Here is an 18,666-nt window from a genome sequence, read left to right as displayed (position 1 = left end):
ATTTTAGTAGGTTTCAGTAGTATTAACTGTATTTTCCCACTTGTTCATCATATTATTTCCAGTGAATCTTTGTCAACAGTTCCTTTTATTTTTTTCCAAACTTTAAACTTTTTATTTTGCACTGGGATATAGCCGATTAACAACCAATAGTTCCTTTTAAATACAAATCAATAAGTTCAAAAACCTACCACTTTTTGAATTCTTCAATATAAAAATCCTTAAAGTAAAAACTGTCTCTTTAAAAAATAAAAAGATGATGAGGATGATGAAAGCAAGAAAATGCACGTGCACACCCAGTCACAAATATGCTCACAGGCCTGACAGGTAGGAATTGTTCAGTAAAAACTTGTCAAATGACTGAATGGTCAGAATTCAGGGAGCTCACTTGCTGTCTTGGGGTGAAGGGCTGGTGCTAACACAGATTGTGCAGGAACCTCTATTCTATTATAAACAGGTACCGCCTTTGACTAGGCAGAGAACCTCTTCTTCTTTGTAAGCCTCTGGAGGGTGACTGCCCATTTTCTGCTTCCAGAGGGGGTGGCAGCCCCACCCTGCACTCTTCCTCCTTCATTCAACCCTCATCTTCCCTGGAGGCTGACCCCTCCCCATTCCTGCCCAGCCAGGGCTGACTTTCTGGACATGCCCTAGCATTCAGAGCATCCCTGATGTGGTCCCAGCAGGGACTGGGCTTCAAACTTGGCAAAAACGAGCTCTCTGACCTGGTCATCAGTAAAGTGAGGTCAAAAGATGTGTCCCCAGTGGTGCATCCCAGCAGCACCCAGAGATCACAGCTTCTTGGCTTTCCCCACTTTCTCAAGGTGGACCAGCCTGTCTGGGGCCACCGTGTTCTGCAAAGCCCTGATCAAGAGCTTACTAAACCTCCTCTATCCCAACCACACCACCATGAAACTCCAGTGTAATTACCTCAGATGGTTGCCACAGCCAATGTCCAGGTTCACAGGACAGCTTCTTCCCAAACCACCAGCTCCATCTTGCCAGGCTGGATTTATAATTAGACATCACAGGTGTCCAGAACAATGAAGCAGCAGTCTGGGGTCCCCTGTGATCACCTATCTCTCGAGCAACTGAATGGGAGAAATAGATCTCAGCAGACCTGCCAGAGGACGACTATTCCCTCTCCTGAGGGATGTCACACCCAGGCAAGTGGCCAGAGGTGACAGGACAGCTGGACAGAGCAGCCCCACAGGCTGCACCTCCCAGCCCCACCTCCGTGGGCTCCCCGCAACCGGGATAGTCATCTCTTCCACATTCTCGCTTTCTCCTGGGGGCTGGAAAGGAGGAGAGTTGGTCCCATCCGAGCCCCCGGGAGTATTGGGGCATTCCCAAGTGGAAATCCCCTGGTGGTCGACACTGCTCACGCCTGGGGAAAGGCAACTCTTCCCACGATGGCATGAAGCTCACTCCTGCCTGCTGTTGCACGCACACCCACCCCCAGAACAAGTGTCCCTTCCTCAGGGTGGGGGCAAGGATGGAGCACCAACATGCCTTCAGGGGAAAAGCGTTTAAAAAAGCAGGGGGTGTCCCTGTGACGTGGTGAGTGAATGGGCTGTGTCATCACTACTCCGTATTCTCAAATAACATTCGAAGTGAGATTGAACAGCCAGGAAGCCATCCCCATGCTTCAGCCAGGCTGTGGATCCTGCAGGAAAGTGTGACTGTGGCCGGTGGTGGCAGCTATCTCGCATGAAATGTGCTTTGTATTCTAAGCAGCCTTGCTGTTGTTTGAGGCCAAGGACAATGAGTCATTTGTGTCCCGAGCCAATGGTTCTAGGATTTCAGGGTGACCTGAGATGAAGTAAGGACCTGGTGTACCTTGAAGGCAAAATGCCCTGAAAATTCGTGCCTGCCCAGCTCTACCGGTCACACTTGCCCTTTAAAGGGCCCCTACTCAATCGTGACACAGCACAGAGAAGACAAATTATTTTTCTGGAGTAAAACCTCTAATGCTTTCTGAGTAAATGTGTGCGTGAGTGCCAAGTCATTTCAACTGTGTCCGACTCTTTGCGACCCTATGGACTGTAGCCTGCCAGGCTCCTCTGTCCATGGGATTCTCCAGGCAAGAATACTGGAGTGGGTTGCCATGCCTTCCTCCAGGGGATCTTCCTGACCCAGGATCGAGCCTGAATCTCTTGTGTCTCCTGCGGTGCAGTCAGGTTCTTTACCACTAGCGCCACCTGGGAGGCCCTTCTGAGTACATAAGGGTTGACTTTTTAAAATCATTTGTAAGACTTTGGAGATGATGCATGCAGATGGTAGCCACCTCCCTGTAAATGCTGGCAGAGACTTACTTTTACCCTGCTTGCCATCTGGATGGGACCATTTAACAGACCTGATCCAGAGTTAAGCTCTCTGGTTCTAGATCAAATTGTCTGGGGTCAGAGCTGAGCTCCAACACATGACACCCTTAGGAAGCCTCAGTTTCTTCACCTGTTAAATGGGGATAATTATAATTAAACCTGATTCAACAGGTAAGGAGCAAATGGGGAGGTGTCAGTGTATTTTCCTGGCACTTGTAAATGTTCAATAACCATCTATCACTCCAATGGAGGTTTGTTGCTGTCTTACATAAGACCTCTGCTTACAGTACTAGATAAATTTTGTTCTAACCAAGGTCAGATATGCTTTAAGAAGGTCCTGAGTTTTGAACTATCTGAACCCTCTATGGGGTGTTGATTCCAGCTTCTATTCTACCAGGGTTCCTCAGGGCCAAATGGCCTTTGTCAAGCAGTTTGTGTAAAAGGGACTTCATTCAAACCTTGTTGGATTAACTGGGGCTTCCTTTAAATAAGGGCTTGTTTTCAGAAGGTTTCTTTTTTCCAACAGGGAAAAGAACACAATGGATTCGAAGTAATCTACAGTCCTCATCACAGCTTGTCACAAACACCTGGCACATCTTTTCAGCCCAGAGTGCAAATACACACGCTCCCTCACTTGCTGACTTCAGGAACCTAGCCCCAGCCTGTCCCAAAAGCATTTGCTGACAAACTTCCGCTCACTATAAAGTTATTTCCTGGAAGAATAGCAAAACCTGGTTTTGAATTAACAGTATGGCTTTAGTTGCTGCAGAAGCTAAGTGAAATTACCATTGTTACCAATTATTTACCTAAAAAAAAAAAAAAAAACCTTACAAGAATTTCTTTCTTTTCTTTACTGATCAATATGAAGAATGATTTACTGGTAAGTCATTTTCAAGCAAAGACAGGACTTAGGAATTGGGTTAATGTGTTACTTATTCCAAAAAAAGGAAATTCATAATGTTGGTTGGGCACCAGTTTACTTGCTGCTTCCAAAAGCAATTGTGATGAATAGTAGAGAGAGTTAAAGCATTTATGGAATAGATAGACACCAGCATTTGGGGTTGCACACAACAAAGAAATATCTTAAATATTTTTCAAAATATTCTAGAAGCCAAGACACAAGGGCATGCTTTAAGAGAACATAGGAATGTGGCCGGGTCGGGGGGGAGGGGGGGTGCATATTGGAACTACCCGTTTCCTTTCAAGTCAATGAGGAAGACATCAGCATTCAGCCTCACATACTGACTTGACACCGTTTATATATAATAGTTTGACTTTAATCCAAGAAGCAAAGATGGAGTGCTCTGTTTATTTTGAAAAATAATTGCATGGACACTCAGGTTATCCTCCCTTGTCTGACAGCTTTTCTTGGGAGAAGTCTGTCTCTGTTACTTAGAAAAGTACCAATTTAGCACCCTTATTTAGATGACCTTGATATCAATTTTGACTAGGGTTTCCCTGGTAGCTTAGACGATAAAGAATCAATTTTGAGAGGCAAACTGAAGAGATTCATTTTCTTCCCTCTCTGTTGATCCATCCCTAAATTTCTCAAGCAATTGCGTGTGTGTGTGTGTGTGTACATAATTTACAGAACAATTTCACCCAGATGGGTCTCAACTCTGCCACCATTTCTGCAAGAAGAGAGTGGAACTTGTCTACATAAAACATTAAATCAAATCCATGGGCATTTTCAAAAGAGCCTTTCAAGTGTTTCCACAAATATTTACCTGCAAGCTAAGATCATGGAAGACCACGGAAGGGGTATAACTCAGTTCACTGTCTGAGCCACTTATCCAGGAAGACTGATGCAGCTTGGAGAGTCTAGCTTTTCTGTTCCTCTTAAATGTGAGAATCACTTGGACAAAGGTGAACCCAGGCCCAGTAGGACCACCACAGAAAATGGGACTTTACTTTCGTAAAACAAAAGAATAATCAAGAAAACAGTGTTTGGGCTGATTTGCAGCTGAGTACTCCCTCCAAAGCAGTACTTAATACCACAATCAGACATTCATGCTCCTGAGTTTTCTCACGGGTGTGTGTATGCTCAGTCATGTCTGGCTCTTGGTGACCCCATGGACTATAGCCCGCCTGGCTCCTCTGTCCATGGAATTCTCCAGGCAAGAGTACTGGGATGGGTTGCCATTTCTTACTCCAAGGGATCTTCCTGACTCAGGGATTGAACCCAAGTCTCTTGCGTCTCCTGCATTGGCAGGTGAATTCTTTACCACTGAGCAACCTGGGAAGCCCTCTCTCAGGGGCAGTAGAGTGTTTTTTGCCTTTTTTTCTTTCTGGCTGTGCTGGGGCTTTGCTGCAGTGCAGGGGCGGGTGGAGGTGGGGGACGGTGTTTCTCTTGTTGCAGTGTTGCTCAGGGTCAGTATGGCTACACATGGCCTTACCTCCCAGTGGCACGTGGGATCTTAGTTCCCCGACCAGGGAACACACCTGCGTCCCCTGCATTGGAAGGCAGATTCTTAACCACTGGGAAGTCCCCTGCCTTTAAAAAAGATTATTTATTTATTTTTGGCTGCACTGGGTCTTCCTTGCTTTGTGAGGGCTTTCTCTAGTTGTGGCACGTGGGATCCTCCGCTTCGTTGCTGTGCACAGGCTTCTCATTGCAATAGCCTCTCTTGTTGCAGAGTACAGGCTCTAGACAAATGGGTTTCTGTAGTTGCAGCATATGGGCCCTAGACGGCTGGCTCAGTAGTTGTGGCCCACGGCCTTAGTTGCTCCATGGCTTGTGGAATCTTCCTGGACCAGGGATTGAGTTCGTGTCCCCTGCATTGGCAGGTGGATTCTTATCCACGGGGCCACCAGGGAAGCCCTTACTTGCCTTTTTTACAGCAAGGAAATAAATATGAGGAGCTGAATTACCATTATTTCAAACTTATTTTGTTTTATTCTCAAAAAGATAATATGAGTCAGAGAACAGAATAAAAATATACAGTGAAAGTTCTCACTCTCACAGTCCCATTCCTATCTACCTTATTCTTCTCACCCCAAGTAATAACATACTTGTATTAATTCCTGTTGTATCTTTCAAGTTTCCTTATGCAAATACAAGTGCTATCAATATATATTCTTATTTTCTCCTTCCTTAAGCAAAAGCCAACGTACTGTTCTGCATCATGTTTCTTCCACTTATTAATTAGTGTGTCTTAAAGAGCTTTTTAAAAGCAATATATAGACTTAGAGATTTTCTCCAATCATTTTTATGGTTGCACAGTATTCCCTTATGTGGTTACATCAAAATTTATGTAAGCAGTCCTGTGTTGATTGACACTTGGGTTATTTCCAATCTTCTACCGCAAGATACAGCGCTGCAGGGAAACATTTTATGCTGTGCAGGTATATCTAAAGGATAAATTCCCAAGAATGTGAGTCAAAGAATGAATGTATTTGTGAATTTGACAATATTCCCAAATTGCCCTTCATGGGAGCTAGACTAATATGCATTATATGTGAGCATACCTGTTTCCCCACAATTCCATCAAGAATGTGTGTTGTAAAATTTGTGGATTTTTTTGCCAAGTAATGGGTGAAAATAGTAGTTCAGTTCAGTTCAGTCGCTCAGTCATGACCAACTCTTTGTGACCCCATGGACTGCAGCATGCCAGGCCTCCCTGTCCATCACCAACTCCCAGAGTTTACCCAAATTCATGTCCATTGAGTCGGTGATGCCATCCAACCATCTCGTCCTCTGTCATCCCCTTCTCCTCCTGCCTTCAATCTTTCCTAGCATCAGGGTCTTTTCAAATGAGTCAGCTCTTCACATCAGGTGGCCAAAGTATTGGAGCTTCAGCTTCAGCATTAGTCCTTTCAATGAAAATTCAGGACTGATTTCCTTTGGGATTAACTGGTTTGATCTTGCAGTCCAAGGGACTCTCAAGAGTCTTCTCCAACACCACAGTTCAAAAGCATCATGAATTCCTTATTGCCAAATTCAGACTTAAATTGAAGAAAGTAGGGAAAACCACTAGACCATTCAGGTATGACCTAAATCAAATCCCTTATGATTATACAGTGGAAGTGAGAAATAGATTTAAGGGACTAGATCTGATAGACAGAGTGCCTGATGAACTATGGACAGAGGTTCGTGACATTGTACACAAGACAGGGATCAAGACCATCCCGAAGAAAAAGAAATGCAAAAAAGCAAAATGGCTGTCTGAGGAGGCCTTACAAATAGCTGTGAAAAGAAGAGAAGCAGAAAGCAAAGGAGAAAAGGAAAGATATATCCATTTGAATGCAGAGTTCCAAAGGATAGCAAGGAAAGATAAGAAAGCCTTCCTCAGTGATCAATGCAAAGAAATAGAGGAAAGCAATAAAATGGGAAAGACTAGAGATCTCTTCAAGAAAATTAGAGATACCAAGGGAACATTTCATGCAAAGATGGGCTCAATAAAGGACAGAAATGGTAGGGACCTAACAGAAGCAGAAGATGTTAAGAAGAAGTGGCAACAATACACAGAAGAACTATACAGAAAAGATCTTCATGACCCAGATAATCACGATGGTGTGATCACTCACCTAGAGCCAGACATCCTAGAATGTGAAGTCAAGTGGGCCTTAGAAAGCATCACTACGAACAAAGCTAGTGGAGATGATGGAATTCCAGTTGAGCTATTTCAAATCCTAAAAGATGATGCTGTGAAAGTGCTGCACTCAATATGCCACCAAATTTGGAAAACTCAGCAGTGGCCACAGGACTGGGAAAGGTCAGTTTTCAGTCCAATCCCAAAGAAAGGCAATGCCAAACAATGTTCAAACTACCATATAATTGTATTCATCTCACACTAGCAAAGTAATGCTCAAAATTCTACAAGCCAGGCTTCAACAATACATGAAACGTGAACTTCCAGATGTTCAAGCTGGTTTTAGAAAAGGCAGAGCAACCAGAGGTCAAATTGCCAACATCCGCTGGACCATGAAAAAGCAAGAGAGTTCCAGAAAAACATCTATTTCTGCTTTATTGACTATGCCAAAGCCTTTGACTGTGTGGATCACAATAAATGTTGGAAAATCCTGAAAGAGATGGGAATACCAGAGCACCTGACCTGCCTCTTGAGAAACCTGTATGCAGGTCAGTAAGCAACAGTTAGAACTGGACATGGAACAACAGACTGGTTCCAAATCAGGAAAGGAGTATGTCAAGGCTGTATGTTGTCACCCTGCTTATTTAACTTATATGCAGAGTACATCATGAGAAACGCTGGGCTGGAAGAAGAACAAGCTGGACTCAAGATTGCCAGGAGAAATATCAATAACCTCAGATATGCAGATTATACCACCCTTATGGCAGAAAGCAAAGAACCAAAGAGCCTCTTGATGAAAGTGAAAGAGGAGAGTAAAAAAGTTGGCTTAAAGCTCAACATTCAGAAAACCAAGATCATGGCACCCAGTCCCATCACTTCATGGCAAATAGATGGGGAAGCAGTGGCTGACTTTATTTTGGGGGGCTCCAAAATCACTGGAGATGGTGACTGTAGCCATGAAATTAAAAGACACTTACTCCTTGGAAGCAAGTTATGACCAACCTAGACAGCATATTAAAAAGCAGAGGCATTACTTTGCCAACAAAGGTCTCTCTAGTCAAGGCTATGGTTTTTCCAGTAGTCATGTATGGATGTGAGAGTTGGACTATAAAGAAAGCTGAGTGCCAAAGAAAATAGTAGTTAGGGAGAGTTTTATTTTGTATTACTCTTACTATGAATGAGGTTGAGCATGCCCTCATAAGTTAAAGGGCCATTTGTATTTACTTCTCTATAAACTTTCATAATCATGAAATTGTGTGTTAACATGTTATCTTTTTCATAATCTCTGCCCATTTATATATTGTATTTTATGTGTCTTTATTGATTTCTAATCTTTAATAATGAGTTTAAAATAGTTTGGACATTTGTCTTATTTTTGCTTTTCAGTTTCTTTTATATTTAGTCAGTTTGATTAATGTTTTCTGTTAAGGTCTGCAGATTTTTAAAGCTTAGTTACAAAGGTTACCCAATCCAAAGTTATAAGAGAATTTGCCCATATTTTCTTCTAGTTATTTTGTGGGTTTGATTTTTTATGTTTAAATCTTAGGCCTATTTAGAGTTTATTTTGATATGTGATATTAACTATAAATCCAACTTTATTTTTCCAGACAGTTATCTGTTATTGCAACATCATTTATTAAAAAGAAACAAGTTTTCCCACTGATTCAAAATTCCATTTCTTAAAATTTATTTATTTTGGCTGCACTGCTCAGCATGGGGTATCTTAGTTCCCTGACCAGGGATTGAACCTGTGCCGCCTACAGTGGGCACACAGTGTCCTAAACTCTAGGCCAGCAGAGAATTCCCCATAACTGCACTTCTTTTTGAAATGCCACTTTTTATGCATACTAATTTCCTGTTTGTATTTGGGTCATTTCTGGATTTTCTCTTCTTTTGGTCTATTTGTGTGCTGACAACACATTGTTTTAATTGCTGAGACTTATATATATAACAAAGGTTTGTTTAGTCAAACCTATAATTTTTCCACTAGTCATGTATGGATGTGAGACCATAAAGACCATTGGACCATAAAGATGGCTGAGCGCGGAAGAACTGATGCTCTTGAACTGTGGTGGTGGAGAAGACTCTTGAAGGTCCCTTGAACTGCAAGATCAAACCAGTTAATCCCAAAGGAAATCAGTCCTGAATTTTCATTGAAAGGACTGATGCTGAAGCTGAAGCTCCAATACTTTGGCCACCTGATGTGAAGAGCCGACTCATTGGAAAAGACCCTGATGCTGGGAAAGATAGAAGGCAGGAGGAGAAGGGGACGACAGAGGACAAGATGGTTTGATGGCAACACCGACTCGATGGACATGAGTTTGAGCAAGCTCCAGGAGTTGGTGAAGGGCAGGGAAGCCTGGTGTGCTGCAGTCCATGGGGTCGCAAAGAAACAGACATGACTGAGCAACTGGACAAACAACAACAATATATTATATATTACATATAAATAGAAAATATTAGAAAATATTGATGTGAAACAAGTCATCCCTAAACTTAGTCATTTAAAACAATTGTTTTATTATATCTCACAGTCTATAAGTTAGGAATTTAGGAGAGTGTTGACTGGGTGGTTCTGGCTCATTCAGTTATCAGAAAGGAGCCAGAACTGGAAGTGTTGGAGGGGAGGAGCTGGAGCAACTGGGAGCTGGTCAGCTATCCTTTTCTCATGCGGCTTCAAGCCTTCTCTTTTGTTTAAACAAAAAATGTAATATATTTATTTTTAATGGAAGGATAATTGCTTTACAATATTGCCTTGGTTTCTGCCATACCTCAACATGAATCAGTCATAGGTACACATGTCCGCTCCCTCTTGAAACTGCCTCCCACATCCCACCCCTTCCCACCGCTCTAGGTTGTTACAGGGCCCTGGTTGCAGTTCCCTGAGTCAAAGAGCAAATTGCCATTGGTTATCTATTTTACACATGGTAGTGTATATGCTCCCATGCTATTCTCTCTATTCATCCCACTGTCTCCTTCCTACCCCCAGCCCGTGTCCACAAGTTTATTCTCTATGTCTGTGTCTCCACTGATGCCCCGCAAATAGGTTTATCAGTACTATCTTTCGTTAACATATGATATTTGTTTTTGTGTTTCTGACTTACTTCACTCTGTATAATAGGCTCTATGTTCATCCACCTCAATAGAACTGACTCAATGCATTCATTTTTATAGCTCAGTAATATTTCATGTATATATGTATCACCGCTTCTTTACCCATTCATTCAAACTTTCTTTTTTTTTCATTGAAGCGTTCTTTATGTGGTCTTTCTGTGAGAGCTAGTTCAATCTTCCTCACAGCATGGTGGCTTCAGAGAAGAGAAGACAGGCTGTTTACATGGCAACTAGAATTATAGTGAAGTGCCTCCAAGAACAAACTAGAAGCTGCCTCAACTTTCTGACCCAGGCAGCACCATATTCTCTGCAATCATTTTATTACAAGTGGGTCAATCTCATCCAAATCCAAAGGGAGGTGAAATGACCCCATCTCTCAGTGGGACAAATGTCAAGTTCACACTGTAAGAAAAATAGATGGAGTGGGAGAAAATACTGTGGTCAATTGGGGAAAACACAATCTACCCCATTTTACTTTCTGATAGGACTTGAATACCCTTCATTAATCTTCTATTTCAGAGTTTTTCTGGCTATTCTTACCAGGCTGTGCCACCATACAGCTTGTGAGAACCTCGCTCTTGACCAGGGATCAAACCCTGGCCCTCTGCAATGGAAGTGCGGGAATCATAACCACTGGACCCCCAGGGAAGTCCCTAAGGAGCGTTTTTAGAAATCTGATACCTGAAGTGAATACACTGACAATCATGTCTTAATGTTTTATCATTTTCATAATATACATTTAGTTCTAACTATGAATAAGTTCTCTGAAAATACGCTTTTAAAAATTAAATAATGGAGATGAATATTGTGTTTGGTCAGAGACAGGGTGGGTCTAAAATAAAAAGCACTGCTCTTGACTCATGTAATAATGGAGAATTGGAGACATCCTTATGAACTGATGCTTCAGTTCAGTTCAATCGCTCAGTCATGTCTGACTCTTTGTAACCCCATGGACCACAGCACGCCAGGCCTCCCTGTCCATCACCAACTCCCAGAGTTTACCCAAACCCATGTCCATTGAGTCAATGATGCCATCCAACCATCTCATCCTCTGTCATCCCCTTCACCTCCTGCCCTCAATCTTTCCCAGCATCAGGGTCTTTTCAAATGAGTCAGCTCTTCACATCAGGTGGCCAAAGTATTGGAGTTTCAGCTTCAACATCAGTCCTTCCAGTGAACACCCAGGACTGATCTCTTTTAGGATGGACTGGTTGGGTCTCCTTGCAGTCCAAGGGGCTCTCAAGAGTCTTCTCCTGATGCTTAGTTTAATATAAATACAAATTGCTAAATATAGAAATATTTGTAGATATATATATATGCCTTTACTGGTATAAACACATATATTTCCTTGCTCTGCCAGCTGAGAGGGCCTAGAAGCAATGATATACCAGTAGTAAAAAGCACACCTGGCACCCAGATTTTGTTTTCTAATGTCGTTCTCAAATAAAATATCAAAAAAAAAATTAAAAAGAGTGGTGACTCATTCTAGAACTGGAGCAGGAAAAATATGAGATGAGCCTGAAGCATCTTGTTAGAGCCAGGAAGTAAGGAAGTGGAAGACAGCAAACAAATAACAACCAAAAAAATACAAAGCCCTACATTGGTGGGAATATATCAAAGGAACATAGGAGACAACTGGAAGCACTGCCAACAGTCAAAGCTGAAACAACTGAGCAACAAAATAAAGTAGAATTGGATTATAATAACCCAAAATATGAAATAAATACCCATGAGGGCATGTTGTTGTAAACAAATAATTGACTAGACAGAGAAGCGGAAGAGAAAAGGGACATATCTCCATTTCAGAAGAATTCTAATTAATTTATGTAGATAAAGTCTCCCAGAGGGGCAGAGTCCTTCTCCTTAAGTGTGAGCTATATATAATGACTTCAAAGAGGAGAGTCTGTAAAGGGAGGGAAAAAGTAGTAACTTCTGGGACTTCCCTGACAGTCCAGAGGTTAACACATCATGCTTCCACTTCAGGGGACACAGGTTCAATCTCTGGTCAAGGAACTAAAAACTCACATTCCACGCAGTGTGGCTATAAAACAGGGGGGAAACAGTGACTTTACAGTGGAAAAATGTGACAAATACCACCTCAGGTAGGTGATCAAGTTCAATATCAACAGTGACAGAACATATTGGTGGTATGTATCCTTGTTAAGACCTCTTTGGTCTTCCTCCCTAACACCTAGAACCTCAGTCTAATAGTAAGAAAACATCAGACAAATTCCAATAGAGGGGCATCCCACAAAATACTTGACCAATAGACTTCTCAAAATTGTCAAAGTACAAAAAAGAAGAAAAGCCTGAGAAATTATCATACCAAGAAGAGCCTAAGGAGACACAAAACTAAATGTAATATGGTATCATGGATGGGATGCTGGAGCAGAAAAGCAAAAACAGGGAAAAACTGAAGATTTCTAAATAAACCATAGTCTTTAGTTAATAATAATGTACTAAGTAAGGTTCATTAGTTATGGCTAATATACCCTATTAATGTAAAATGTTAATAAGAGGGGAAACTGGCTATGGCTATATGGGAACTCTGAGCACTATTATCTCAATTTTCCTATAAATCTAAAACTGTTCTAAGAAATAAAATCACAAAAAATAAAACAAACAAAAATCCCAAAGTGAAAATCAAAAACAAAAAACACTGCCCCCTCCAGCTCAGGAGAAAAGATTCACAGATCCCCATGAGCTGGAACTGTAAGCAGTAAAAGCTATTGCCCACTCCCTACCCCTCCCCCACCAAAGCCCAGGGACTGAGGAAACCCAGCCAGGCACCTCCAGCCCCATTCCAGACTTTTCTGTAGACTCAAAGTGAAAAATCAAGCAGTCCCTAAGATGACAGAAAGGGATGTTTCCCCCAGGACCACCTCCATCCAAAGCACAAACTAAACGGGGCCTTGGCAAGTCAGAGCTCATCCGTAAGAGTAAGTTCCCACCTAGCCTCAAGCCCTCTGCCCACATGGTCTGCTGCTCCTTAGTCCCCCAATTCTTCCCCTTCCCCTTCCTGAGCTTCCACTCATGGAAGAGAATGGTAGAGGATAGACAGAGATGGGGGATAGTTCAACATGGAGAAAAGCAGTCCCCAGACCCAAATAAGCAATACAGCAGGTCTTTCATGGTCTGGGTTCCTCGGAACACCCTGGGATCAAGTAGGACACCCATTGGTCAGAGGAGGCCAGCACACCACCCTAATTCTGTGATTTAGTCACTAAGTCGTGTCCAACTCTTGCGACCCCATGGACAGAGGAGCCTGGCAGGCTACAGTCCATAGGATTCTCCAGGCAAGAATACTGGACTGGGTTGCCATCTCCTTCTCCAACCCTAATTCTGTCCCATTATTTTATTCTTCAACTTGTTGATATGGTGTGTCACATTGATTGGTTTGTGGATGTTGAAAAATCCTTGCTTCCCTGGGATGAATCCCACTTGGTCACAGTGTATGACCTTTTTAATGTACTGTTGGATATGGATTGCTGGTATTTTGTTGAAGATTTATGCATCTATGTTCATCAGTTGATACTGGCCTGTATGTTTCTTTTTTGGTGCTATCTTTGTCTGATTTGGGGTATCAGGATGATGGTTGCCTCATAAAATGAGATTGGAAGTTTTCCTTCCTCTGCAATGTTTTGGAACAGTTTCAGGATAGGTGTTAACCTCTCAAAATATTTGATAAAATTAGCCTATGAAGCCATCAGGTCCTGAACTTTTGTTTGTTTGCAACCCCATGGACTGTAGCCGGCCAGGTTCCTCTATCCATGGAATTTTTTAGACAAGAATACTGGAGTGGGTTGCCATTCCCTTCTCTAGGGTATCTTCCTAACCCAGCGGTCAAACCTGGGGCCTCCCACATTGCAGGCAGATTCTTTACTGTCTGAGTCACCAGGGAAGCCCCACAAAATGAGTTTGGAAGTGTTCTTTCCCCTGCAATTTTTTGGGAACAGTTTCAGGACAGGTGTTAACTCTTCTCTAAATGTTTGATAAAATTCACTTGTGAAGCTATCAGATCCTTAACATTTGCTTGTTGGGAGATTTTTAACCATGGTTTAAATTTCAGAGTTTGTGATTGGTCTGTCCTGTCCCATTATTTTAGAGGAGATCTGTCTTTCCCATCACCACCCCCAAAGAGTTTAGAACCACTTGCAGGAAAAAACAGAATTGATGCATTACAAAAAATGTGCAGATGGTACGCAAATCAAGAAGGCCTGTATTGGAAATGTTCAGTGCAGGGTTTTTACATGGCTGCATCTATGTAAAAATACAGTGTGTTCTGAATGACAAGGGTGAAAAGGAGCGTATCCTCATAGATGACCTTTCCAAACCCCACTTGGACTTCGTCTCCTGCGGCCATCTCCTCCTTGCCACTCCTGCAGCACCACAGACTCCACCATAAGCCAGAAACGCTCTATGGGTCTCCCCACTATCAGAGCATCCCCATGAAACCTTTAAGCCAAGATGGCATAAAGCAAAGAAGCAATTACCTTAGGACACATCTTGTTAACTAACGGTTGCACAAAATAAATCAAGATTAAGCACAGATGTTCACAGACACAATTCAAAGCTCTGGGGGCTTGACGCTGAGATGCTGAGTATAGTTTCTGGGGAAGGAGCTTGGAGGTCTACCTCTCTAGCAGTTCAAGGTGCAAGCTGCCTCTGTAAAAACTCCCTGCAAAACAAACGATGAATGCTTTCACTTTTCACCTTTTTTCATAAAATTGAAAATGCTCCTCGGATCTCTTTCGGTCAGCAAAAACAGGTACTAAGGAAGGTCTCTCATAAAAGAGAAAAAGTGGGAGATCCCTGTAACTCTCAAATTCAGACATTTATGACTTCAGCCATCTATTCCTCGACCCTCTTTGTCTGTTACCCATTAGACTAATGCTACTCAAAAGTGGCCCAGAGGTCTGCCAATTGTTACAGAGACAAGGGCTAAAACCTTAGTCTCATTAATCTGCTCCTAGCATAGGATGACTGTATGGTCTGAATGTTTGTCCCCCTCCAAAATTCATACATTGAAATCTTAATGCCCAGTGTGATGGTCTTAGGAGGTGGAGGACTTTGGGTGATTAGATCATGAGGGTGAAATTATGGGCATACTTCATTTTATGGTGCTTTGCTTTATCATGCTTTGCAGATGATATTTTTTTTACAGATTGAAGGTTTGTGGCAATTCTGCATTGAGCAAAGCTATCAGTGCCATTTTTCCAACAGCATTTGCTCACTTCCTGCCTCTGTGTTGCATTTTGGTAATTCTCATATTTTAAACTTTTTTATTATTATTGAATTTGTTATGATGGTCTGTGATCAGTGACCTTTGATGTTATTGTAATTGTTTGGGAGCAGGTGTCCATATAACATAGCAAAATTAAATGAGAAATGTGTGTTCTGACTGCTCCACCAATTGGTCAGTCCCCTGCCTCTCCCCATCTCCTCGGGTTTCCCTGAGACACAATAATATTGAAATTAGGTCAGTTAATAACCCTACAATGGCCTCTAAGTGTTCAAGGGAAAGACAGAGTTAATTGATACAGACTTAACTGTTGTCTTATTTTAAGAAATTGCCACAGCCACCCCCTCCTGTAGCAACCACCAACATCAAGGCAAGACCCTCCAACAGCAAAAAATTACAACTTGCCAAAGGTTTGGATAACGGTTAGCATTTTTAGCAATAAAATATTTTTAATATGTATATTTATTTATTTATTTATTTGGCTGCATCAGGTCTTAGTTGCATGTGGGATCTAGTTCCCTGACCAGGGATTAAACCTGGGCTCCTTGCCCTGGGAGTGAAAAATCTTAGTCACTGGACCACCAGGGAAGTCCCCTGTATTTTTAAACTAAAGTACATATATTTTTTAGACATGATGGTATTATAAACCTAATAGATACAGTACAGTAAGCCTAACTTTTATATACACTGGGAAACCCCAAAATATGTGACTTGCTTTATTGTGTTATTCGCTTTATTGGAGACATTAGAATTGAGCCTGCATTATCTCTTAGGGATGCTTGTAATACATTTATAAAAGAGAACCGACAGAGCTCCTTTGCCTTTTCACCCTGTGAGGACCTGTCACCTGGAAGAGGGTCCTCACTGGACTATGATCTTGGATCCATCCTGATCTCAGACTTCTAGCCTCCAGAACTGTGAGAAATAAATGTTTACTGTTTAGAAGCTAGCCAGTCTGTGGTATTCTGTTATGGCATCCCAAAGGGACCACAACAGACTACTTCTCCAAAAGCAGCAGCCCCAAAGCTCAGATTAGCTATGAAAAAATACACGACCATTTTCAGTAGCACTCAGTTGATACCAACAGTTGACACAATCATGCAAACACAGAACTCTTTAGCTCCACAGCCCCACAGTGGAACACGAGGCTGCCCCCATGGGCATTGGACAGTTCCACAATTTCAGTCCTTTTTCAGTTCTTATGGGCAAAGGATAACTACTTTCTTTACCTTTTCAGGTCCAACTTGCAGGCTTCTTACTAGCAACATTCTAACTGAAGGTGAGTAAAATCTGGCATTGGGAAAGTAAATTGGCATGGATTGTTTACTAAAAATCTCTGCTTCAGAGTTCAACAGGAGGCCTGGTTGCCCTTAACCCCTGGTGACCTGGCAAAACCCCTATATGTGACCATGTGACAAGAGCTGGCATTCCCACTATTTGCAGGAAGGTGGCTTTTGTAGCAGTGAATCATCAGCCTTGTGTGGAGTTGGTCATGCTGCTATTCTTGTTTTTTTAAAAACTAAGTTATCTTTAGCTTTATCATTATCAGCTTTGTTTTGGATTGGAAGGTTGACCTCACAATGTGTAGAACTGCGTATCTGCATTAACATTATTCTTGGTCTGTAACTTTCCAGTGACTGAGACTTTAAAGCATGCATTATGGTTTAAGCATTCCTATTGCAAGAGCAGATGTACACACAACCCACTCAAAATTTGTTGGTGCACAGATAGTTCATTAGTGACATCCTGTTTGTAAACAGATGGTATTTAAATTGCTTGCAACCTAATCTCAACACATTAAAAATACATTCTTACACTTATAGGACATTGTTTTATAATACAAATTCTTGTATACAAACTCTGCAAGATGTGCATTGTGTTCATCTACAGATCATTACTACTGAGTTCTGTTTCCCAGTTGAAAGTGGGGCAGCCAGATGGACCTGTAGTCTTTGCCGTGTTACAGAGTCACAGAGCCTTAAACTTCATTCAGAGCAAACACCTGTGCCAGTAGCTGTCATTTTCCACAACAGATGCTGCCCAAGTGCTCTCTGTATACACACAAAATGACATTAGGCCTTCCAGGTTTTCCCAGAAACAAGGGGAAAGTTCTGCCTACAACCCTGCCAGACAAACTGCTCAGCATTTCCCAGGCTCCTTTCTTATGCCAGAGTCAAAGGTCTTGGCACCAAGAAAAGCTGAAGACTAAAGCATCAGCCACCCCCCATTCCCACCAGAGTCTTATCCATAAAAAGCTCTTCCCAGCCTCATACCTAGGAATGAGTAATCTGGGGGCCAACATGGTGGGGGTGGGGGTGGGGGGTCTTCCCTGATCCATTTTTCAAACTACACCAGGAGTCAACATCTCTCCTGGGACTTTTCAGGGATTTTCAGAAGAGTCCCATGCCTAAATCAGCTCAGCTAGACTGCCGAGGCCCAGATTCCCCCAGTGAATTAGAGCCCCGTGGGTCCAAAAAGAGAGTCCAGCTTTCACCTGGCAACAGACTCTGGAAGATGTCCCAGCCCCAAAGGGAAGGTTGATGTACCAGCCCCAAAGGGAGGGTGTGGACTTCCAAACCAGTCCCCTAACCTAGCACCAGGTCTCACCCCACCTCAACCACTCCATTTGAGGCCAGAGGAGTCACAGATTTTACAAGCAAGCCCAGCCATCTGATGGCTCCAACACACTTCCCTCTGTTCCCTGCAAGGATAGACCCCACTCCCAGCCTGGCAGGCATTCTGTGCCCATGGACGATGTTCTGCTCCGGCAACTGCCAGTGGAGAGGTGGCACCAGGGCAGGGAGAGATGAGGCGCACAGCAAATCCACCATGGGACTTCAGAGCCTTTGTCAAGGGCTAGGACTGCTTCCAGGCTGCTGTCAGCCCTCAAGAGTGCAGGCACTCCCTGGGTGGGGCTTCTGCTGCCCCAGTGTCCAGGGATAATGACATCAGGCAGACAGTGTGCTGAAGCCTCTGTTAGTGGCTTAAGCCAAGGATTGCAAATGCAGGAGACTCAACCCCTGTGCACTCTGTAGCTTGGCTTAGCATGAGCCCTGAGGAACGGCTAAGTCAGAAGCTCAGGTCCCAGCCTCGCTGTGACCTCAGAGAGCCTTCAAGCCCTGCAGGCTCAGGCCTCAGTTTTGCTACCTGTAAACTGAGAGAATAACACAAGACCGAATCAAAGGGCTTTTGCCCTGAGTGTGTTGTTTGTTCCTTTGTGTACATTCCGGATCCTTGTGTTACATACATGAACCGCTCTCTAGGACACCCATGGAACTGTGTCCTAGGGTGCAAACATGAGGAATCTTGTGTTTGTGCTGGGGGAGGAGAGACCCCAGAACAATATCCTCCCCATCCCCTCTCAATAGGAGGAAGCCACCGACTTCCTCCCTTTCCTGTCTCCTGCCTCCTGCCCGCTGGCAAGACTGAGGCCCACGCGGAGAGGAGGGGAAGGGAAACA

The sequence above is a fragment of the Cervus canadensis genome, chromosome 2 (genome assembly GCF_019320065.1).
Source record: "Cervus canadensis isolate Bull #8, Minnesota chromosome 2, ASM1932006v1, whole genome shotgun sequence".
Lineage (NCBI taxonomy): Eukaryota > Metazoa > Chordata > Mammalia > Artiodactyla > Cervidae > Cervus > Cervus canadensis.
This window is presented reverse-complemented; position numbering follows the sequence as displayed.